The following is a 25,195-nucleotide window of genomic DNA, read 5'->3' on the forward strand; positions in this document are numbered from 1 at the left end:
ATTTTCGGAAATAGTCAGATAAGAAAAGATAGACTTAGCTGTTTAATTTCACACTTGATGAGTGGGCAGCCACTCCAAAGATACAACTACTTCTATACAAGCAATTAAAAAGTCAATTTAATATAACACGTCCCTTTTAAAGAAGCTGTGCTCAACGGTGTCTCTGTGTCATTTCACTTAATTCCTTGTAACAGACTTTACAGCCAATAAACCGCCGAGTGCATTTGGCTGCAGTTTGAGTAAGATGCTGTTCTATTTAAGCAGATCACATTTCAGTCGTGTGGGAAGTAAATGGATTTAGCTTAAACTCACAAGTGTGAATGTTTACAACATAATAACAGCTCTTAAAGGGGAAGCGAACCCCTCCAAAAATTCTTGACAATAATATGTTACATATGACCTGATTAGTCTAAACATGACATTCTGATTAATATTACATTTGTGAAATATGCGTTATGCAGCAAAATCCAGCTGTTTTTGTCCATCTCAGGGGGCGGCCATTTTGCCACTTGCTGTCGACTGAAGATGACATCAATGTTACTCAGGTCTCAGATAACAACCAATCACAGCTCAGCTTCAGAAAACAGGCGAGCTGTGATTGGTCGTTGCCTGAGCCCTGAGCAACTGTGATGTCATCTTCAGTCGACAGCAACTGACAAAATGGCTGCCCGCTGAGATGGACAAAAACGGCTGGATTTTGCTTCATAACTCATATTTCTTTAACAAATGTAATGTTAATCAGAATATCATGTCTAGTGAGGTCACATGTAAAATATTATTGTCAAGAAAAGTCTGAGGTTGACTTCCATTTTAACTAGTGTTGTTCCGATACCGATACTGGTATCGGCAGAGGTGCAGATACTGCATTAAAACAGTGGTATCGGTATCGGTGACTACTCACAAGTAACATGCCGATACCAATAATTCCAACGCTAATATATAATTTTGGATGCAGCATCTTGTGTCTTGCTCGTGCACGACATTCACTGATATGTGACATGTTCACTGCATGCCGATTTAAGATATCCTATTGGCCCTTGAATGCTCTGAATCAATAGTAGGACAAGCTTTTTCATGTGGAGGAAAAAACACAACTTAAGTATCGGTATGGTATCGGTATCGGCCAATACTGCAAAACTGGGTATCGGTATCAGTATCGGTATCCGGGGCCAAAAAATGGTATCGGAACAACACTACTAACAAATATGGCCAGTATAGGCATCAGCAGTGCACAAAATGGGGGTGGACGTTTGAAACAAACAAATTCACTAGACATTAATTTCTATGGGAACTTAAAAATGTTTAATGTAACATAAATGTGGCTGCATAAAGAATATTAAGTAGGCTGCTATTCGTGATTAGAACAGAATGATTTTAGCATAGAACAAATTAAAGTTCAGCTAAGCTCATTTTCATTTGATGGAACACTTTAGTCTCTTCTGTCCTTTTCTTGTACAGTAATGATTGTACGTGATCTCCCAGTTTGATGACGCGAACTGCCGGTGAACCCTTGTTAATTTCAGATGGACTCGTTCTGCTTTATTTATGAACTGGAGGCTTAATATTGCGATCATTTAATGATAAGGTCATTCCATTTGGCATTGCGGTTTGTTGCTTAAACATCTCTCTGCGCTCTGCCACTCCATCAAGCAGACTCACAGGAGCGGCTGTACAAAACCCAACAGAAATGGAGATATAATACAGGCGCCGCACGCGGGCTGTATGGATCGCCCCGATGTGAGAACACAGCGCGAGTCGATAGCCAAATGAAGAGAGATGCTGATGCGCATGACTCATAGCTGGAAGAGTTGACGTGCAGGCAAGGCGGCCGCATGAATCTTAATCAACGCAGATGAGAAGCGAGTAGGTTGTGTTACAGAGATGTGTCGAGCGTAATGACATTTGAATGCTCAGAACCGGGCGGCCAACCTTTTGTCCTATTTTCACTTTTTATAATGTCGTCAGAGTAAAAAAATATGCAGAAAATCTATATTATATGTGTTGTGTTGTATCTGGTTGTATCAGACATTGCTGTTGCCTATTCTTGCTGCTATGTATACAGTACAGCATAGAGCACTTTAAACTATTTACAAAGTGGGGTAAATAGAGTAGAAAATCTGACATACAAAAACTAAGACAGCTTTAAAAAAAACAAATGAATAATACAGTAAACACAATAAAACACTAAACCAATGCAGGAGAAATCCTCGTTTCATCCCAAAAAGATTTCAACTGAGTATGCACCAGTTTCCTTCCCTCCTGAGTGTCCTTCCAGTGACAAAGAGTCAAGGTGTAATGCTGCGTTCGAGTAAAGTTGGAAGTTTTCTGACTTCTCACCAGGAACTGATCACGGGAACGCCCCTTTGAACTCGCACATCCAAGTTGCGAAGTCAGGGGGGGAAAAAAAAGAACCCGACTTCACCGACCAACTTCAATCTGACGTCATTCGACACTGGTGAGCCCCATGGAGAGACAGATCGTGAATAGCAAAACATAATTTACAAGATTTTCATTTTACTCTAATTTAGTGAACAAACAATTCATTGTAATAAGCCATTTTTGTTGTCTACACCTTTGAGGTTGGAACTGGCACAATCCGAGTGGGATAAACCCGACTTCCCACCTTCCTCGAATGCAGCATAAGCATCTGGATTAATCCAGAAAACGTGGAACATTTTTTTTTTTTTAGCTTGTACCACTCAATACTAACCTTGCTCTCGCAAGATGAATTCCCGCGGAATTTGTGAGTTCACAAACTCCGGAGAATACATCTTGTACCGCTCCCGCTAATAACCGCCGTTCTGTTCGGACCAATCATAGAGCGACATTGTGTTTGGGGCCGGCATATGCAACTGTGACGAAACCAGGAAGCCAGCACCGGCGCCGGAGCTAACAAACAAACAAACCTAACATGGACGAATGGACGCTACAATTAATTTGTTTCCTTGTTGAATGTTGAACAGCAAGAGGCGCTTCGTGCATTTCTAGCTGGTAAAATGTTCGTGCTCCCCCCCCCCCCCCCCTTCCACAGGAACGAACACGAAATTTTCACCCGTGGCCGTGATTGGTTAAAACAAACGTGTAGAATGTCGCATCGTCCAATCAGCTTGAATCATCGTACAGAATGTCCCGCCTTTTCCCGACGAAATCACTGTGGAGCGGTACCAGATATCAACACGCTGTTAAAGTTAGCATTCCTCGTTTTTTGCTGCATTTAATCATAACTCAGTTTTCAGGTAGTTAGGCAGGTATTAATAACTGACATTTTCTTTAGCTAGGAAACACTTTAGGTGGTCAGAAACAGCACCAATGTCGTCTCTGAATTTGAATGAGAAAAGCTAGCTGTTGTATTAATATTAAGTGCAAGATGCTACTGACATGCTAACTGACAGAGTCAGGGATTTGGTGGAAACGCTTAGGACTAGACACACACACACACACACACACACACACACCCACACACACACCCACACACACACACACACACAAAATGCATGACAACCAACAGGAAGTCAGCCATTTTGGATTGAAGCCACCAATTGAAGCATTTTTTAACTTTTTATACACGTTTTGCTAGGGTTTTGTTTTTAGTATAACATGACTGGCTCTTACAGGCCATAAGTGGGCCACGGACCGCTGCTTCCCCACCACTTCTTTTATACAAATAGTCACATGGACAACGTTGAACAGGACCAAGCAACCCTCCATCCAAAAGCCTGTGAGGTAGAAAATATAGAGGATGGAGCTAGATAAGGCCAGATCAACGCCCGTGCTCCTGACTGTTGTTTTATTAGCCCCCGTCAGGTTGTCATTTGCCCAACGGTAAACATACAGAACGGTCTTAATTAAGAATTTTGGAGCGGGGATACGGTCAAGTCCGGAAACATTAGCGAGATGCAACCGGGTGTCGTAAAGATTGATTGAGACCGAGGATGTGAGCGACGTGGCTGGAAACAGGAGGTGGAGGGAGGGCAGGGAACGCCGGGGGAGGGTGGCGGTGTGTTCCAGCAATAGGGGGTATTCTTGTGTTGCTCTGGACAATTAGGGACCCAACGATTTTTAATGCATTAACGGCCGGCTTGCACTAAGACCAAATCGCCGCTAAAATGTTTGACATCCTGCTCCGGGGATCAATGCGCCCCGGACCGGACGTAGGGCCCCTGATAATACGCATGGCATACACTCACGCGCGCAGTAATGTTAACAAGGCGCAAACGTTGGGTGCTGGAGCCTTCGGAAAAACCTCTGGGCCACGTGTAGAAAATAAAAAAAAACAATACCTTTATCCACAGCAATATCCGCAGGTAAAAGCGTCTTTAAATCAAAACAGAACGAGGGCCAGTCGATTGCGGAGAGGCGCGCAGACGGCGTAAAAGGCCCGGCAAACTAAAAGAGTAATGAGCCCATCCATATCTCCCGGCGGACCTTAACTTTGCATTCAATACATTATTTACAGCTGAATTTTTACTGAGGGATAGGTTCCTCTCAGGGGGTGTTTACAGAGTGCCGCGCTAACCGCGCTGCGATGTAACGTCTTGTTTACAGACCCCGCATGCACGATGCAAATGGACTCAGTTTCACTCAGATGTGAACTAAATGGACTCTTTACTTCTTCTTGGCGTAAGTAAACTCCTTGTGCTGATGGTGAGTAACAAATAAATAAAAAATGTAAATAAATAAAACAGAAATAAATATTGACACTTTGGATGGGACAGGTAAACACACGGTAGGGTCCGTACCACGAAAGGACTGCCTTTAGCACGACACGCACGTGCTAGTTTCCTGTGTATATCTTAAAGAAGCACGGCAGTGGTGTTTAAAAGTATTATCAATAGATGCTTGCTGTGTCGTTATAGCATATATGTATCGTTTATCAGGATACGTACACATACAAGTACCGGACATGTTTCAGGTAGTGCTTCCAGACAGTAAAATGTCCGTTAAACTTATTTTTGCCCCTCAACATCTCTGCCCATGCTAGCGGTTATATTGTACAATTGATCGAGTCTGTAAGCTACACATTGTACTCGACACAAAAATTGCAGTCCATGAGCCTATGGTCTCGTGCTGAGCATAGCGAGTACCGATGAAGCTTAAAGGTCGCAATTTAAGCAAAAGGAACTTTTTAACTCCAGGCACGTGTGTGAAATCTATTCCAAAATAACAGTAGCCTCCAATAGAATTTCACTTATTAACTCATTTGATCCCAAAAACGTATAAAAATGTTCCATTTTAAATATTGCCATGGTCCCAAAAATGTATTTATAAGTTTATTTTATTTTTTTTTAACACTCAAGCATACAGTAGGGTTTGATGCAGCCTCTGAACTGAAGAGAACGCTCAAAGCAGTGACAGTTATTCCAAAAAAAACAGCTTGCAGGTGGCAGCAGAGTATAAGAGATCAGCCAGGGCCATGTTACGACAACTCTTTTTCCCCACTGTTTTAAACAGATTTGTGCATAAAGACGAAACTTAGCTATATTCTAATGCTCATTGCTGCAAAACAGAAACAAACATTTTTTCCTAATGAAAGAAGAGAATTTTTGCTAGGTTCCATGTTTATATAGCAATAGAACACAATATTCTGTGGGACGTCAAAATCAGTCAAAACCCTTTGAAACAGCCGAGCAAAGGGGGTTGCATCAGTGAAAATGGCTGCGAGTGAACGAGTTTAAGGAAGGTTTTTACACTTATTCCCACAATATTGTCTATATTACTGTCATTAACTTTGTGGTAAACTGTAATAATAAAGCAGCCATATGCTGCTTCACCAAGGGATTACATGTAGAAGGTTACACTGGTAAAATGCTACACTTGTAAGGTGTTTAGTGGTTAACTTGCCATTTGGCCAAAGAGCTGTAAACGTTTTTCAGCTGTTAAGTTTTATATAAATAACAAAGTTGAGTTGAGTAGTAAATGTCTCTCATCTCAATTTAATGTAAGTCTACTTTCAAAAAGTGTTCCAAGTGTTGTCTCCAAACTGAAAGCGATCTTTTTAGCATTAGTAAGCAGACGGTGCCCCGTTGAGGGCGGCAGGGCTCCCTCACAAGCACGGGCTGGAGCTTTATTTATGTTTCAACTTTATTATATCTCATTTATGCCCGCCGCAGATGTTGATTTGACTACACTCGTAGCTCGGGTTTATGTCTGAGGTTTATGTGGGTGACTTTGAAGATAAACACATGCAGGAGATGGGCTGGGAGGAAAAAAAAATGAAAAAATTAAGGTGACGTTATTAAATGCATAATACATTTTTTTTTAACCCTAAATGAGAATTGATCTTAGATTTGAGTAGAATTCCTCTCTGAGCAAACTACAACACTGGCTGCATGAAAGTCAACTGTGAACAAAAAATAAATACATTTAAAAAAATCTGAATTTAGGAGCAAGCGGGGCAGAATCAATCCCTCAAACCAAATGATGATCATAAACATAAAATTGTTTCCAGAATGCTTGCACCAGAATATACGAGAAGAACCTTGGCAAATGAGCCAAATGCTGCTTCACCAAGTCTAATAACTGAGACTATAGATCTGATTACATGGTCGCAATCTCGCCGCTTCTTGTGAAAGTAAAAATAAAAAAGACAACTCTTTGGCGTAGCAAAAATATTGACATAAAAGCAAGTAAACATGCTTTTGTCTTCCTAGTTGTTGATTTTCCCCAAAAAAATATATCAAAGCACCAATGTGTCAAAGACGGCGTCTTTGTCTCCCTCCTTTCAAACCGACTATTTGTCATCTCTGCAATAGAGCATTTTAAAAATTCAACCTGGAGCCAACCCCCACATCCCCTTTCGACTTCGACCACCTCCCCCCATTCTCACTCTCAATTCCCCAGGCTCGAGCCAGCAGCGATCAATACCCCTATTGATCAGCTCTCTCCATTCCCATTACACACCAGCGCCAAAAGAGTCCAACCATTTTCTCCGAAAAGATGCATCTGGAGCATATTTGCAATGGGAAAGCTTTTCTTTCACTGCGCCGGCTTATTATTGAATCATACTGCGTGAGAGTGTGTCGGTGCGCTGTGACGTCAAATTGCGAGGACATACTGGAAACAAACAAACAAACAAAAACTCCTTCAAAAGGTATCTGCAGTATGTTTTACAACATTTAACTCACGATGTGCAATGTTGCAACTACGTCAAAATTGGTGAATTGGTGTAGAAGAATGCGATCCCCTTGTAACTCAAAGCTGTGTATGCATATAATACCTCTAGTACTTTTAATATAAGATTTCATTTAACATAATGACAAAAACTTGGCCCGGCATGGGCCCAATACCAAAACCTAATATGGGTGCTCACCAAAGTTATTTTAGTTAACAAAAACTAACAAAATAACTAAAACTAAAATAAATAAAAAAATGTTCGTTAACAAAATAAAAATAAAAACAAAAACATCTTTTACAAAAACGAAAACTAATTATAGTGAAAATGTCCTTAGGTTTTTTTTTTTTTTTTTTTTTTTTTAATATGGGAAAATTAACTTACTTAAAAAAAATGATTCAATTCAAATGTATTGTACGTCAAAGTGAAATTGTACATAAAAAAAAAAGTGTTACCAAAGTTTCAATGTAAATATACTGTACTAAAAAGATAAATACAAATGAACTGTACATAAATGTATGATGGCATAAATGGCCACATATAAATATGTTTTTTGGGGGGAGGGTGTAATAATATGAGAAGAAAAAAAAAACATTTACGAGGAAAAAACCCACCAATATTTGAATTTCTCTGAAAATTTTTTAGTTTTTTTTTCTCGCAAAACTGAGAATTTATTTCTCCTAAATTTACGAGTTTTCTTCTCTCACAAATTTGCGAATTTATTTCTCGTAAATTTGTGAGTTTTTTTCTTGCAAATTTGCTGCTTTATAATGTTGGAAATATACGAGTTTTTTTTCTTGTAAATTGGTGAGTTTTATTTCTCAGAATATTACCCCCCAAAGAAAAAATATATATTTATACGTGGCCGTTGTACAAATGCACTGGACCGGATTAAAAAATTATAATAATTATGTCACTATAACATTTAACATACTTTAGACATTTATTTCAGTAATTCTTTGCATAACAATCGACAGACTTTGAAAATTACTGGGTTAGAAGAACCCACTCCACCGGTTTAATTCACATCTTCACATTCAATCCAATTACAATATTCGGTCTTTCTCTCATTTATACACTTTTCTCCTTTAATTTGTCACCCATTCGTGTGTAGAAAGTAATTTGTTTTCTAGTTGTTTCCTACTTCATTTGTCTCTTCATCTCTCTCTCGCTCTCTCTCGCCATAGACAATGCTTTGGGCAAAATCAATACTGCAAGGAAGGAAAAAAAAAAAGAAGACAGAAGCGGAGGCATATTTTTAGCCTGTTATTATATGGGCTTGTGAGGGGAAAACAGTGATGGTGGGAAAGCGAGACCAGGCCAAGGCACTCGCCGGTACGGAAACGATTGGGCGGGCGGGAGAGATGGCGTCGACGTGCGGGAGTGAGAAGGATGGGAGACGCGAGCGTCTAATGGAGATAGATCCAAGCAAGCTGCAGATAAGGTGCGGTGTTCAAGTGGAGACAAAATGGCCGGACACTCACTGACCACTAAATTAGGTACACTTGGACAATCTAATGAGATTCAAAGCAAGAGTAGCAAAAATGATTCTTAAAATTCCATTGACGTGCTAAAAAAAACAAAAAAACTAGCATCGATGTTGAAGTAATTCTAACTTTTTAACCCCGTTCTACAACAAATGTAGACTTTATGACAAGACACAAAAGCAAATACTCTTGATCATCTATGAAAAATGAGTCATATTACTGCAACTGACCGAGTCGGCTTGTGTGTTTTAAACTGCCCCCTGGTGGCTGATTTGCACATACTAGTAGTATAATGTCATTGGCCGTTATTGATATTTCTAAAAAAAAAAAAAAAAAAGTTTAGGGTTTTAAGGTTGGGTAAAGAGTTGAGATTTTGTTTTGTTTTTTGTTTGCTTCAAATAATAGTTAGGTTTTGAATGTAGGGTTTCAAGGCAGGATTAGAGTTTAAAATTTGTGTTTCCACCCAGACTTTAGGGCTTAGAATTGGGGATTCAAGCCAGGATTTTGGCTTCAAAATCAGGGTTAGGCTTTCAAAATAGTTTCAAACAAGAGCTGTTTTTCCACCAACAAGCCCAGGAACTTTGAGTTCTGGGTAAAGGGAGTTCTTAGTTGTAAAAGTTCGGCAGGGAATTTAGAATTGTGTTTCCACAGCGTCTTAGAGTTCTCTGTAATTAATTCAAATGAGTTTGATTGAGCCCAGCTGATGTAAAAACAATGCCCCCAAATTTGACCAATCAGCCATGGTCATTGCAGCCCGCCCCCTCAAAGTTCCTGCCTGGTTCAGCAAGACCCTGCTGCTGAGATCGTACTTGGATGCTGCCTGGGGAATTTAATTCCCCTGGTAATTGTTGTTGGTGGAAAAACACCCAAACTGAATTTTACCAAGGTAAACTGAAAAGTTCTCCAAAAGTTCCGGTGGTGGAAAAACACCTCAAAGGGTTAGAATTTGAAGACAAATGATGGTTTTACACCAGAATTAGGTTTTCAAAAAAGGGTTTCAAGTCTGAATTTGGTTTTGAAAGTAGGCTTTATGTCAGGGTTAGAGTTTCAAGCAAGACAGAATTAGGGCTTAAAAAAAAAAAAAAAAAAGAAAACCTTTTTTTTTTTTTTTTTTTTTTTTTTTTTTTTAAATCAGAGATCCAAGTAAACTTTTCTAGATTAATTTTTTTTGGCGCTGATTCCGAATGTACTCTCATTTTTTCTCGAGCATTTAATAAATAATAATAATAATAATAATAATAATAATAATAATAATAATATATTTAGTAGTATTTCAGAATTAAGGGTGAGGTTCAGCAACAGGTAGATTTTTCTTTTTCTTTTTTTTTTTTTTTTACTGTAACGTCATATCTATAAATGACAATGCATGGTAAAATCTGCATTGCTCAGCTTTTATAGGTCAAACTTAAAAACGAAAAAATTAAAATATCTTCATAACCTAATATGCTAGAAGAGAAGTATAGACATTTGTCAAATCAGTGTAAAAAAATATGTTTCGGGACCCCATAAAGCCAACTATGATTAAAATTTGCTGTTGACCAGTGTTATAATGCTTCACACAAATGTTAGTGTTTCAATGTAGTTTCAAATGCTAATTTTATATCTGGGTAAAATTTTCAAACTAGGATTGGAGCTTCAAAACCCGAGTTATTGATGCAATCCAACTTTTTAAACTATATATTTAAGATAGAATTAAGATTTTAAACCTGGTCCAATAGCATCATCATATTTGCACACTGCACTGCATTGTTCTTCCGTATTGTTGCGTACGAATGCCTGCACAGCACCAACAAAGCCGTTCTAAAAATACCCCCTAAGTGCATGTTTGTGCTCCAAGAGCAAGGCCGCGTCCTGCGATGGACTCCACTCCTCCTCTCGGCGTTACCTCCGCGCCGCTGTCCGTCAACCCCACCGAGACTGCGCGCGATTGGCTGCAGAAGAAGAATGCTGGGGAGCGATTGATTTATCTACGGTATTAGGGGATCAATTAATCCCCATTGTGTGTGCCAGCACAGATAGCCTGATGCGTCTTATTCCTGCCGGGTCCAGATAAGAGTCGCTATCCTGTCTCTCGGCCCGTCACGTCCCTACGTGAACGATAAATCAGAACGGAAAAGGAAGATGGTACCCCCGCCTTCACCTCAACTCCAGTTGGGGGTTGTTCGGTCGCAATGAAGCGTCGATATGAAAAGTCGACGGGGCAGAATAATTGACGCTCGTTTGGCGGGAGGAGCCGTTGCCATGACGATAAAAAGGTGAGGGTGTAAGCAACTGATATGGATGAGTAATGGCTGTCGTCTTGCTGTATTGGCCGCACATTGGAATGGAGAGAAGAAAAGCGTGGAACGAGCATTCTCTCATGGCCAAATTTCAGAATTTTATATTTTGTACCTGAAACAATCACATAACTTTGCTACCGGAGAATATATACACAATATAGCAAAACTCACATGAATATATTCTTTATCCTCTGCAAAGAACTCCTCTCAAGGCACTGATACTACCTTGTTGTTAGTTTGCGCACTGCTGATAGTGCAAATGGATTATTACATACGGACTTTTTTTTTTTCCTCACTTGTCAACATGCCAACCTTGGCGGAGGTCTGGACTCATAATTGGGGCCATTCATTAGCATCTACTTTGTGTCATTCTTGTCAGAACGCACACTGCTGATTGCAGAAACTGCAAATATGGCAATATGAGATTTATTTATTTATTTATTTACTTTTGTTGGCTTTTTTATTTGATCTGTAGTACTCTAAAGTTAGCAAATTTCCAGTAATTTTCATAGTTCGAAAATAGCAATTTATGAGAATACAGTATATCATCACTGTCTGAACAGTTCCCAAGTTTTTTTTTTTTGTTTTTTTTTTTTTTTACAACTTCTTGTCAATCTCAAGTGTTGAAAATGGTATGCACTCTTTCAAGAAAAAAATAATGGATAGACAAACTTAAAAAATAAAATTTAAAGAAAAGAAACAAAATAAGTGGACATTTTCAAAAAGGCGGTTAAGTTAGACATTGATGGGGAAAACACATTTTCCAGCATAATTAGGGACAGGTGAGTGCCGATACCAGGGATCAGTATCGGGCCGATACAAGGCCTTATTTCAAGTTATCGATACTCGTGACGGCAGACCGATACCCGTGGCTGTTTTACAATCAGGAACTAGAAATTAGAAGAATAGAAAATTGTCATGTAGGAAACATGCTATACTAGGACATGTATGACTTGTTTTAAAATTATATGTCATTGTTTTTTTTTTTTTTTGTTTTTTTTTTTGTTTTTTTTTATGATTTTACATCTATGTATCAAAAGTACTAGCTGTATCAGTGCTTCGTTTTGGTAAATTTTGCAAATATCTCTGTACCTATCTATTGTGTTTAGCGTAAACAACTAAATACATTGAAATGTCAATAAATTAACATTTATTGACATTTCAATGTATTTAGTTGTACAAAAAAAATAAAGATGAAAAGGTACTTAAAATATTTGCATATACATCTGCTTATTACAAACCAGCTTTTTTGTTGTACGTTATAGTTTTGTTACACATTGTTGTATGCTACATGTTGTTGTATTGTGTATTATGGTGCTATATGTTGTCATAATTCTGTAAAAACAAAAATCATCGCCTCAGTGTGTTTAATTGTCCAGTTGGTTCCAACAAATATTTACAAGACTTCTTAGCAAAATATTCCATGGATAGAAGTACGAAAAATGTAATTTACTCGAGTGTTTTGAGCAGTTGGCTGCACAGTACGCAACATATCAGCTGCATTTGTCTATATGAGAACACCAAAACAATATCGCCAAAAACTGTGATGTACATTCTGAAATGTTGACAGCTGTCATATTGAATGATCTATAGATGTATCTAATGAAATGCCCACCAACCAAATATTCAAAACGAGAAAATGGGTGCAGATTTTACTCAGACTGGATGATGATGTGCTGTTGAAAAAAAGCAAAAAAAAAAAAAAGCAAGAAGCAACAGAACGCTAAGCAAGAGACAGACTTGGACAGAAGTGGGTGCTAATTCCTACTTTTCAGTTTAAATAAAGATTGGAGCTGGATAAAAGCCATTAGGGGAGAAATCAGACAGGGCATGCTATGTAGGACAAGAGCTGACTGCAGGGAGGTGAGTGCTGGGATCAATACTCAGTCGATGAGCTCAACACCCGCTGCTGAGCGCGCACACACGCGCACACACATATCCAGCGAGAGAGAAAGAGGGGCATGTGGTACATTGCCGGGCATCTGCATGTTTGTGCGTGCGTGCGTGGGCTACGGTGACTAATGGCGAGCGGCGCACAATGCAAAGTGCAACGAGGGGAGCGTCAAACGCAACGTGCTCGCCGTCGTTTGTTGTGATGGAAGTGTTAAAAAAAGAAAAAAAGGACGCATCGGAGCGAGATGGAAGGGTGGACAGCCGCACAGGAGACGCATTTATTTTATTTATCTGCGCCGCCGCTAACAAAGATGGATGCTTGTGAGGAGACCATCTTGAGCCTCCTCAAAACCCCCCTACCCTCCCCTCCCCTCTTTTTTTTCTCTCTCTCTCTGCAGAATTGATTGACTGTGTCTCCTCAATCCATCTCTCCCTCTGTCGCCTAGCAACGGGTGCTCTATCGGGTGTGGAGGGTGGGAGTTCCACTGTGGGAGTTGGGCGGGTGGGTGCTCGTTTGGGTGGTTGGTGGGGTTCATTAAGCAAAAGCCGATTGGACGTTTTATTCAGGCTGATGCGCGTTTCCCACCGTTGGAGAGTTGGGGAGGGAAACCTGCGGACCGGGGGCCATTGGGGGGCCATGACAACTTTTGATTGGCCCACCATGCAATTCTGAAAACAAACTCAGAGTGGGGTCAGCCATCTCCATCCATCCATCCATCCACCCAATACCCATCCATCTGTCCGTCCGTCCGTCCGTCCATCCATCCATCATCTTTCTATCCTTTCCATCATCATCATCATCCATCCATCCATCCATCCATTTTCCAACCATCTTCCCTCCATCCAAAAACTTATCATCCATTCATCCATTTCATCATAATCATCACCATCAACCATCCATCCTTTCCACCACCACCATCATTATCATCAATCCATCCATCCATCATAATCATCATCATCCAACCATTCTTTCCAACTGTCCATCCATCCATCCATCCATCATCATCATTCTTTCCACCATCACCATCATAATCCATCCATCCATCCATCCATCCACCCAATACCCATCCATCCGTCCGTCCATCCGTCCGTCCCTCCATCCATCCATTATCTGACTATCCTTTCCATCATCATCATCATCCATCCATCCATCCATCCATCCATTTTCCAACCATCTTCCCTCCATCCAAAAACTTATCATCCATTCATCCATTTCATCATAATCATCACCATCAACCATCCATTCTTTCCATCCATCCATCCATCCATCCATCACCACCACCACCATCATTATCATCAATCCATCCATCCATCATAATCATCATCATCCATCCATTCTTTCCAACCGTCCGTCCATCCATCCATCCATCATCATCATTCTTTCCACCACCACCATCATTATCATCAATCCATCCATCCATCATAATCATCATCATCCAACCATTCTTTCCAACTGTCCATCCATCCATCCATCCATCATCATCATTCTTTCCACCATCACCATCATAATCCATCCATCCATCCATCCATCCACCCAATACCCATCCATCCGTCCGTCCATCCGTCCGTCCCTCCATCCATCCATTATCTGACTATCCTTTCCATCATCATCATCATCCATCCATCCATCCATCCATCCATTTTCCAACCATCTTCCCTCCATCCAAAAACTTATCATCCATTCATCCATTTCATCATAATCATCACCATCAACCATCCATTCTTTCCATCCATCCATCCATCCATCCATCACCACCACCACCATCATTATCATCAATCCATCCATCCATCATAATCATCATCATCCATCCATTCTTTCCAACCGTCCGTCCATCCATCCATCCATCATCATCATTCTTTCCACCATCACCATCATCATCCACCATCCATCCTTTCCACCATCAACATTATCATCATCAATCCATCCATCCATCCATCCATCATAATCATCATCCATCCATTCTTTCCAACCGTCCTTCGATCCATCCATCCGTCCATCATCATCACCATCATCATAATCATTCTTTCCACCATCACCATCATAATCCATCCATCCATCCATCCATCCATCCATCCACTCCCAAATGACTTTCATTTTAATTCATAGCTATTTTTTAAAAATGTTTTCAAAACTGCTTTTAGTATTTGCAGTTGAGTAAATAACCGCTCCCAGCCACGATTTGTCAAAAGCCGGCAATAAACATTTGCTCATCACATTTAAAAAAAATAAAATAAATAAATGTGTGACCTTTGGAGGGCTTTATTAGAACTGGAATGGCCCCTGATAGGAGAAAAAAACAAAACAAAACAAAAAAACAGTGATCTGGAACCGCTGAAAGAGAAACACCAAGCTGAAGCGAGCGTTTGATATCATTGCCAGAAGAAGAAAAGAAAAAAAAGATGGTATTTTGTGCAAAAGCTGACACTTTCCCTGCAGCCGTGTCACTGTTTCATGTCAAAGAATATAAAAAAAACAACAACTTTAAAATACATCTCCGCCTCCTCTTTTTTCTGCATTCCACTCAAAACAGACAACTTCCAAAGCAGATGTGCACTTTTTTTTTTCCCTCCACACTGTGACCTCCCGTTTCCCACATAACCATAACAAATAGCTTTGCCGTGCAGGAATTACACTGTAACGTGGAACAAAAGGCTGATTAAAAAAAGCAAAGGAGGAGGCCACTTAAGGGAAGGAGTAAGTGTTGCGTGTGAGGCGTTCTTCACTGTTTTTAAGAGCGTATCTTTTGATCTACGCTTAATGTGTGATCCCCTTCGAGGAAGAAGTGCAGGCGATTGCTTAAGCCTAATAAATCCAGCGTTAGCATTAAAGAGTGGGGAGGAGGGTTTGAAGGCTGCTGCAGAAGAAGAAGAAGAAGCTTGAATAATGCTCTTAAGTAGCTCGCGGGATCGGACGCACACTTTACAATATCGAGTGAGCCTAAGCTCCAACCTATGAGGCATTATGAATGTATAGATAGACCATGTGCATGCTTAATCCAACACATCCTCTCAGCTAAAGCAGAATCAAGCAGGAAGGAGAATATGGAGAACTCAAGGGGATGCTAGCTATTTTATTTGATTTGATTTTTTATTCAATATATGTATTTGTGAACCATACATGCGGATTAAAAAAAATAATAATTCTACACACCCTTGTTCATATGCCAGATTTTTATTATATGAATGATCTTGACAACAGTTAAATTTTTAAAACTCTGAGAGGTGAAAAAAACTGACATACTGTCATCTGGATGCACAAGTGTACACACCCTTTTATAATAATGAGAGTCTAACCAATCACATTCAAACTCATGGTAAACACTCAGAGAGGCTTAATGTCGGACCCTGAGTGCCTCAGATTAACCCCAAATAATGTTCAGTTGTTCTAGGAGGCCTTTCCTGACATATTTCCCTTGTGTTTGTGAGATCCTGTTTTGATCACATGAGACTAGGTTAAACTTTTTGGCTGTAATTCCAAAAGTTGTATTTGGTCCAAGCACAAATCTATTGTGAAGAGTGTTAGCGGGATGCTTTCCGGCTGTTTTTCTATAGCTGGAACTGAGTGAGGCCTTAGACAAAGTGAAGGGAATCATATTGTAAACAGATTAAAAAAATAAAAATCTTCAGGCTTCAATTAGAAAGCTAGAACATGTGAACTTGACTTGGGGTTAATCAGATTGTTTAATTCTGAATACAAACAAATTTCCAGTTTTACGCGGCTGTGCACGCTTGTGCAACCACATTATCACATTTTTCATCTTTACTTTCTCTCATTAAACATTTATTTTAAATTTTGAATGTAATTGAAAAGATTTAGCTATTTGTTTTATTTTGTGAATCCCAAACCTGGCATTTTAACAGGGGTGTGTAGATTTTTGATATCTATTGGATCTACTCTGCTTACACTGTCTATTGCACATAAACTATATATAATACACATCTATTCACACAATGTTCACACTGAATGACACCTCAAGACGTTTACAATGTGCTCTTATCATCTAGTGGATTATTGATGGTGCAAGTATAAATAATGTTTAACGGGAGTCTTGCCTGAACTGAGTCTCTATCCAATGTAGTCACTAATCTATCTATCTATCCAGCTAGCTAGCTAGCAAGCTAGCATACTAATTCTATTGCTTTAACTATATTATGTGATTTCTCTTTGCTATTACTTAATATATGATGACCCGTATACTACATGTCTATCTTCACATTCTAAATATGTGTATACATTCTGTTTACGTACAGGCTGAATTAGCTGTACAACAATCTATCTTCCTATGAATACTACTATGCTAATGGTCTCATCATTCTCATGAATGTACATATATATACAAAATGTGTTTACAATTTCAGTCTAACATAGCAAGCAACCCAATAGGGCCACTGAACATACAGTATCTATATCACCTTTTTTTTTTTTTTCCCCACTTTGAAGGTCTATGTAATTTATTTAGAGCATATCTAGATCTACTATAGTACTGTACTAAATCCATAATACTATTTATTTAATCTTTTCCAATCTATTTTTTTCTCTGCATGTATAGATTATTTGTAGTGTTGTTCCGATACCGATACTGGTATCGGCAGAGGTGCCGATACTGCATAAAAACAGTGGTATCGGTATCGGTGACTACTCACAAGTAACATGCCGATACCATTAATTCCAACGCTAATATAGGATTTTGGATGCTGCATCTTGTGTCTTGCTCGTGCACAACATTCACTGATATGTGACATGTTCACTGCATGCCGATCTAAGATATCTTATTGACCCTTGAATGCTCTGAACCAATGGCAGGACAGCCTTTTCATGTTGAGAAAAAAAAAAACTTAAGTATCGGTATGGTATCGGTATTGTTATCGGCCGCTACTTCAAAGCTGGGTATCGGTATCGGGAGGCAAAAAACGGTATCGGGAGGCAAAAAACGGTATCGGAACAACACTAATTATTTGCACTATATTTATCATCCTTACTGTAGCTATCATGGCTCAATCTATCCTGCAACCATCGAGTAAATACGTGTTATAGTAATCTAAACTTGTCACGTTTCAGGTTGGTGGGGTTGGCTTTTTGTTTGTATTTTGGGTGTTCATGCTGTCTTTTGTCTGGTTAGTGTTTTTGATATATGTTCCTTGTCTCGTCATGTGTTACCATGTCCACCATGTGCGTCTTCCCTGCCGTGTGTGGACCAGTCAGTGCCCTCAACCACGTGTCTCACCCAGATGTGTCTTGTTGCGTCAATCAGTGTGAGAGTCCCCCTGTTTTTTTTTTTGTTCAGTCTGTGTGGGTGCATTGTTGATGTTATGTAGCTGTCATTCATGGTTCCTTTGGTCCTGGGCTTCAGTTAAGTCGAATTATTTCTTCGTAGTTGTTTCCTCTTGTTTTGGATTTTGTTTATCTAGTTACTGGAGTATCTTTATATTTTTTGTCTTATTAAACAACCACTTTTTGAACACGTCTGCCACCTCGCTGTGCCTCCTTGCATTCGTCTTCAACCTCGCCTCAAATCATGACAAAACTATACTGAGGCAACGGCGCACACGCATGCGCAAACACACACACAAAGAAAATTAAAAAATTTTTTTTATTTCATTAAAATATAGATATATTTGATCTATTCCAAATGTAGAGTGCAGTTTATATATATTCACACACATTTCAGTTGCCCAAATGTCGTGAATCGCTAATTTAATTTAGTGAAAGGTGTTGTAAAGAAAAGACAAACAGAGCGAAATTGTTCGTGCAACATTCCGTAATCCACCCGCAATCGGATCAATAACGTATTGAATGTGTGTGTGCGTACGTGTGATTAGTGCCTCAAAGTGATTGAAGAACACACCTGACTGATGCTTATTTCCTCCACTAACGGCCTGTCAGCATGGATGCGGTTAATAGAAGTATTCGTCGTCTAAACGTGTGACCTTTGGCACCAAGTGAAAATATTTGGGGATTTTCAAATAGATTACAAAAATAAAAAAGATAAATATTTGATTTTGTGCTTTGACAATAAATAACATAAAACATAAATTAACCCATATTTACCAATTAGGCACATGGTGGCCATATAGAGAAATTAAACTAAAATAAATGAATTAAAAATATGTATTTGAAAAATAGGGAAATGGAAAATTAAACTGAACCTAAAATATGGAAGTATTCATTTTGGTAGTAATTTCATGGTGCGTCATGAATGTCAGAATTATCATTTACGAATAAACTAAAGCCAAAACAGGCCTTTTGCCAGTATAAAATGTGTTTTAAAAATATTCTTGCTTGCCCTTATGTATATGCCATTTATATATATATATATATATATATATATATATATATATATATATATATATATATATATATATATATATATATATATGTATGTGTGTGTGTACATATATGATTTAATTTCCCATGCATGCATAAAAAGCAAAGCAGAGGAAAGAAAAGACGCGAGCCCAATTCCCTGCGCCGATCGATCAGTCTGCAGATGGATCGATACAGCACCGGGGCTATTGATCAAGCTCGCTCCTCTATTGCCGGGACTCGCTTTTCAAATGCAAATGCGCCTAAATAATAATCTATGGCAACAACACTAATTCCTTAACAAACCGCAGCAAAACGCCCCACAAACAAAAGCGATTATTTGCAGGCCTCGCTCCTTCTTTTTTTTTTTTGTTGTATTATATTAAAAATATATTTTTACATTAGCTATATATATATATAAAACAATAATATAATTAAATCGTGTTTAAAATAAAGAACAGGACAAACATGGGTAGGCCTATTTATTCGGCCTAGTTTGCCGAGTAAAAGTTCGCATAAGACAAAGTCCGAGATAAGCGCATGCGCAAAAATTTAGGTAACGTTATTTTCCCCCAAATTTGTGCATGACAGGCAATACAGAGCCTACATAATTTAAATTAAATGTATGCGCAAGCAAACAAGAAGCCAGTGTGTGTGTGTCCGTGTGTGTGTTTCTCGTGATCAATGGCACATGACTAAACACTGCTACTTAACTTTTGCCAATAGTAAATATACTTTAAAATACATTAGGCGTGATGCATCAGCCGCATCAGTCTCTCAAGAAGCCATGAAAAGATTAGCGTGTCTACATGGACGAGGAATATAGACTTTATGTGCAGTGGCGCTTTAGTCTGGTCAAAATAAAACATTAGATTAGAATAGTCGCAAAATAGACGAAAATACCAGAAATAGAATTTGCACTGGATAATCTTCTTACTATTAAAATTGTATAAATTCCTGTCGTTAAAGTTAACTTTGGTATTTTTTCCAATCACGCGTAATATTAATAATGAATTGAAATGCATAAATCTAATATATGACTTTTTTTTTCCATTTAGCCCAGAGTGCATTTTTTACAGCGCTATCGAACCTTCAGAAATGCATCGATCGAAAAAGGCTGCTGCAGGGTTCATCATTGATTATGTGATCAGCAAACGACAGCAGCGCTTTAAGATAACAAAATGCTCCGAAAGTCCCAAAAAAAATAGACTGCAGGAGCCAAACAGCTTTAAGATAAAAACACACATTAAAAAATATAGGCCTATAAGAAGTATATAGTACTTTTTTTTCTCTTAAAAACAAAAACAAGAACAAGAACAAGAAAACTGTCGAGCGCTCCGTGTCGTAAAATGAAAATATGTTATACCAATATCAAATGTAACAGGCCTATAACAGTCATTCAAATTCTATAAAAAAAAAAATAAAAATTAAATTACTGTAGAAACACAAATGTCAACTTGTCATCTGTGCCAGTTTCAATCAAAACTAAAAATGATTATCCAATATGCCTATAATAATCATGGATTATATTTTAAAACCTATTTAAAACCAGTGAGAAAAAAAAATAACACAAAAATATTCACGGACTTAAATCTATCTTAACGTCCTGTGTGACGTTAAGCAAAAATAAACATTTTATGCCTGCAATAAAAATATCTATCTTGGTAATAAATAAATAAATAAATAAATAAACAAATAAATAAATACCGAAATACAGAAATAAATAAATACCTAAATAAATAAATAAATAACAACAACAACAATAATAATAACAATTATTATTATTATTACTATTATTATTATTATTATTATTATGTTCTCGTTTAGAGCCCTGCCATGCATACATTTTGATGCATAGTATACGAACAGTGAACGAGTTTTTTTTTTTTTTTTCATATAGCCTATATGAACCAGACATGTTTTTAATACAAATATTTCTAACCACTAATTTGAGTTTTTGCGATCGACTATGTCGCGTTCCGATCCGAACATCCAAGAAGACCAATTATCGTGCATCCGCATTTGATTTCAAAGTTAGAAACTTTGCACTCGGCCTAATTTGTCCTTTATAGAGAGACTGTGCGGAATGAGACGGGCTCGCAATGAGAGTTTCCATCCATCAAGTTGCACCGCGCGGCGGTGCAATGAGCGCTCTGCGGCCGGCTGGCTGAGCACAGATGACGGATTCGCTGCTACGCGGGGCTTCGGTAATTCATTTTCGATAGCGGTGCTTTGCCAGGATCAATAGAGGGACATTAACCCGAGCGGACACTCTTGTTGTTGTTGTATCCTGGTGGTGGTGGTGACGTTGGTGGTGGCACAAGCCAGAAGGTGCCGTCGACGTGTCCCTCCTCTCATTTTGAGCGCACGCATGTGCAGGTTACAGATGGCTTTGACCTACACTGCTGCTAAACACCCTCAAACCTTATTTGAAGCACATGATTAGCGATGCCAATTGCTTTTGTTTGGGCTATTTGGTTGGAACCACTAATGGCCTCATTATTTTTGCATAACATCGGCATATAGGCAACGCTCATTTGTATATAAGTGCCCATGCGCCGAATGCACATAAACAAGCTTCTACAAACAAAGCATGAGTCAATTTGAAAGTGTTTGGATTTTAAGTGGTGACTAAAGCAAAGGGGTGGGCAACATATGGCCTACGGGCAATTATATGGTCCAGCAATACTGTCGTATGATTTCAAAACATAACATTTCCACAAACGTTGGTAGTAATTTGTGATTCACATGGGCAGCACGTTGGGCGGTGCAGTTTGTCAAGTTATGCACAGAATTGGGGTGTAACCACAAATTAGGGTTGGAGGATGAAAAGAGGAACATTTCAATGAAAAAAAAAAAAAACCCTCTTAAAACTGTTGGGTTAAAATTAGCTCAAACTGGGTGAAATAGCAAACCCAGTGCTTGGCCAAAAGAGACTGAGCCAATGTTGGGTTATTAACACCAAATGCATTGAGTTGAAGCACCAATGAAACCCAGCATGATGGTCAAGATTTGATCCAAAAAGGGGTTAAAACTACCATATAAAGTTAAAGACACTACACTAAAACAGCTGGGTCAAAAACAACTCAATTTGGGTCAAAATGGAACCAACCCTCTCAACCCAACTTTTTGGGTTGTTTTGTACAAAATAATCAAATTTTGGCGGGTCAGTTTGTACGAAACCACCCATTTGTATGTTTTGTTTTGTTTCGCCAGAAAGTTGGGTAAAAAAAAAAATAACCCAAGTAATGGATTTTAATGGAAGGAATGGATGGAACCCTTTTTGACCAAAATTGGGTTATTTTTGACCCAGCTGTTTGTCATATCACTCTATAAATAACCCAAAGAGTGTCACTTTTGAGTAAAAATAAATAAACAAATAAATAACCCAAAGTGGCTAAAAAAAAACAAAACAAAAAAAACGACTATTCGTTTAACCCAAAAATATGGGTTATTTTGTTCAAAAAAAAAAAAAAAAAAAGTTGTTTAGTGGGTTAAGCCCAAAAAGTTAGAATCAGTCCCTTTTTGACCACATTTAGGTTATCCTTGTCCCAACTGTTTTTAGAGTGTGGGCTACCCGGTTATAAGTACTTTGCCTAGCTGTAGTTTTTTTTTAAATATTTATTTTATTACCAACATTTTCTAAGAATAAGCAGTTGAGCCTTACGCCATATGCCTGTTTAAAACGGATGGGTCAAAACTTCCAATCCACTAACTTGGGTCAATTCTACCCATTTTTTTTTTTTTTTTTTTTTTGTGGTGTACAACAAAAGGAAAACAGAAGTTGGGTTAATTAGACCCAAGTTAGTGGGTTAGTTCAATGTTTCATCCAAACTGGGTTGTTTTTTCCCCCAGCAGTTGAGAATAGTTTGCTCTGATTGGGATTTGAAACCTTATTTCTGTCTAAAGTCAGCAGTGTTACACATCCACCCTCCACCAACAAATTTTAAGAATGTTCACTCTAAAAACAGTTGGGTGGAAAAATAACCTTGTTTGTTTTTTAAAGGACCAATCCGTAGTACTTGGGTCATTTAGACCCACTTGCTGTATTGTTTTGCATAACACAATCCCCCCCAAAACGGGGTTGCTTTGTACAAAACATTGAAAAAAAAAAAATAGGGTTGTTCTGCACCAAACAAACCAGAAATTTTGGTCTAATAGACCCAAGTAGCCGGTTGATCCCTTTTTGACCCAAATTTTTTATTTTATTTTTTTACCCAAATTGTTTTTTTTGTTTTTTGTTTGTTTGACCAAATTGTATTCAGCGTTGCATTACATTTAATTCAATTTAAGTAAACAATGCAAAAAATAAATACATAAAAATAAAATGGTTCCCACATTCAGCTGTTCAGCCCAATTGCTGGGTAAAAATAATTAACCCAACCTTGGGTAAAAGTAACCACATCTGTTGGGTTAAGAAAACAACCTAGGATTTAAATTTTTATTTTTTTTTTAAGTGTGTATAGAATTAAAACTATACCAAACAATACTGCACTGGTTAAAATGTCTGCATATGTGAATATGAAAGCTCATCTGTGTGTGCCTTGAGATTGACTCGCAAACAGTCAAGGGTGTACCCCTCATTTCGCCCCAATAATGATGACAAATGCTACAGAAAATGGAAGGATGCTTGTTTTTATCCATGAGTGTCCTGCAGAACAGTCAAAGTGGGGCTGGAACCCTCATGAAGACCATGCAGGCCCCATAGAAAATGGATGGACGGATATTTCTACCTAAATCCAGGCTGGTGGAGCTTCCCCACCTTGTATGAAACCATAATCGAGTATATTGACAGGTGAGTATTTCCGCCTCGAGACAAACAAATGCACTGCTTCCTCCGTACTACATTTAGAGCTATAACTCCATTCACTCAGTGTGATCTCTAGCCTGGCACACGTGTAATCCATTTCCTCCGTCCCCATACGTGTTGCTGCATCTATACGAACAACCTCGCCTCCCTACACGCACGCACCTTGCAAGCGGCACCGGGCTATATCGACGCATGCGCCTTCTGATCCATACATGCTTTGTCAGTGATGGATCACTAACCTGGATTGACGTCAGCCAGCAGCAACTCTCATAAACCTCCGAAATGGAACACATTCGGTTCCGTGACTTTGTTGGTTGACTTTCAACGTAGTTCTGGAACAATGGGAAGCGAATTCAGCTTTTCAAAAGCATTTGTAACCACCATACAAGTGAACGAATACATAATCCGCCGTTTTAGAAAACTTACAAAGTCGACTTTTTGAGTTGCCAGTCAATCGAATCATCCGAAAGCCTTCAGAATCAGTAACATTGGCCAATGTAACTTAAACTACATGAGGGGACTGATTTTTGAAGCAATCAGATTTCACATCTGACACATTTTATTTAAAATTTACATTAGATAAATATTGATTCTGATGTGGCACATTTATATTGTATAATGTAAATGAAACATGATCGTGACGGTATATTAAGGGGTAAATTAACTCTGGTAGAGCTGTCAAAATTCATTGATTTAATTGACAAGTAATCGATTATCAAATTAATCAACAACTATTTAAATAATAAAGTAATCGTTTGGAGCCATTTTTCCATTTAAAATTGTCCAAATCCTCTGAGTTCAGCATATCAACAGTAATTGTTGACTGATTTCTGTAGTCCTTGATGAAAGAAGACTGATTATCTTCTGTTTAATCAAAATAAGATATTTGCAAAAATCTGTTTTTACTTTGGAAAACGATGGCCGAACCGGTAACATAATACAACATCAATCCAACTTTTTTTTAAATTTTTTTTTTCATGACATAAAAACGAAGCACAAAATAATCACTAGTTAATAAACAGTAATCAGGGGGAACATGTTTTACTTTAATTCAAAACTAAAATGAATCTAATTAGGTGATTAATCAATTGAATAAATCGATAAATTAATCGATTCTAAAAATATTCAACAGTGTAGCATGAACACTAGGACTGGGAATCTTTGACCGTCTCACGATTCAATTACGATTTTTGGGTCTACGATCCGAATCAGAATCGATTTTCAATTCTTGATTCAAACGATTTTCGATTCAAAATTATTTGATTGTGCAATGTGAAATGATTTGTGCTTCAATTTACAGATTTGTACAAC

At 38.4% G+C, this 25,195-nt stretch overlaps 1 protein-coding gene across 2 annotated transcripts in view; it reads right to left on the bottom strand.

Moving 5' to 3' along the window:
- Window positions 1–25,195, bottom strand: part of atp8b3 (ATPase phospholipid transporting 8B3) — a 98,364-nt gene that overhangs the window by 8,036 nt on the left and 65,133 nt on the right. The gene's annotated exons all lie outside the window — the stretch shown is intronic.

This window comes from Festucalex cinctus, chromosome 10 (assembly GCF_051991245.1).
Source record: "Festucalex cinctus isolate MCC-2025b chromosome 10, RoL_Fcin_1.0, whole genome shotgun sequence".
Taxonomy (NCBI): domain Eukaryota; kingdom Metazoa; phylum Chordata; class Actinopteri; order Syngnathiformes; family Syngnathidae; genus Festucalex; species Festucalex cinctus.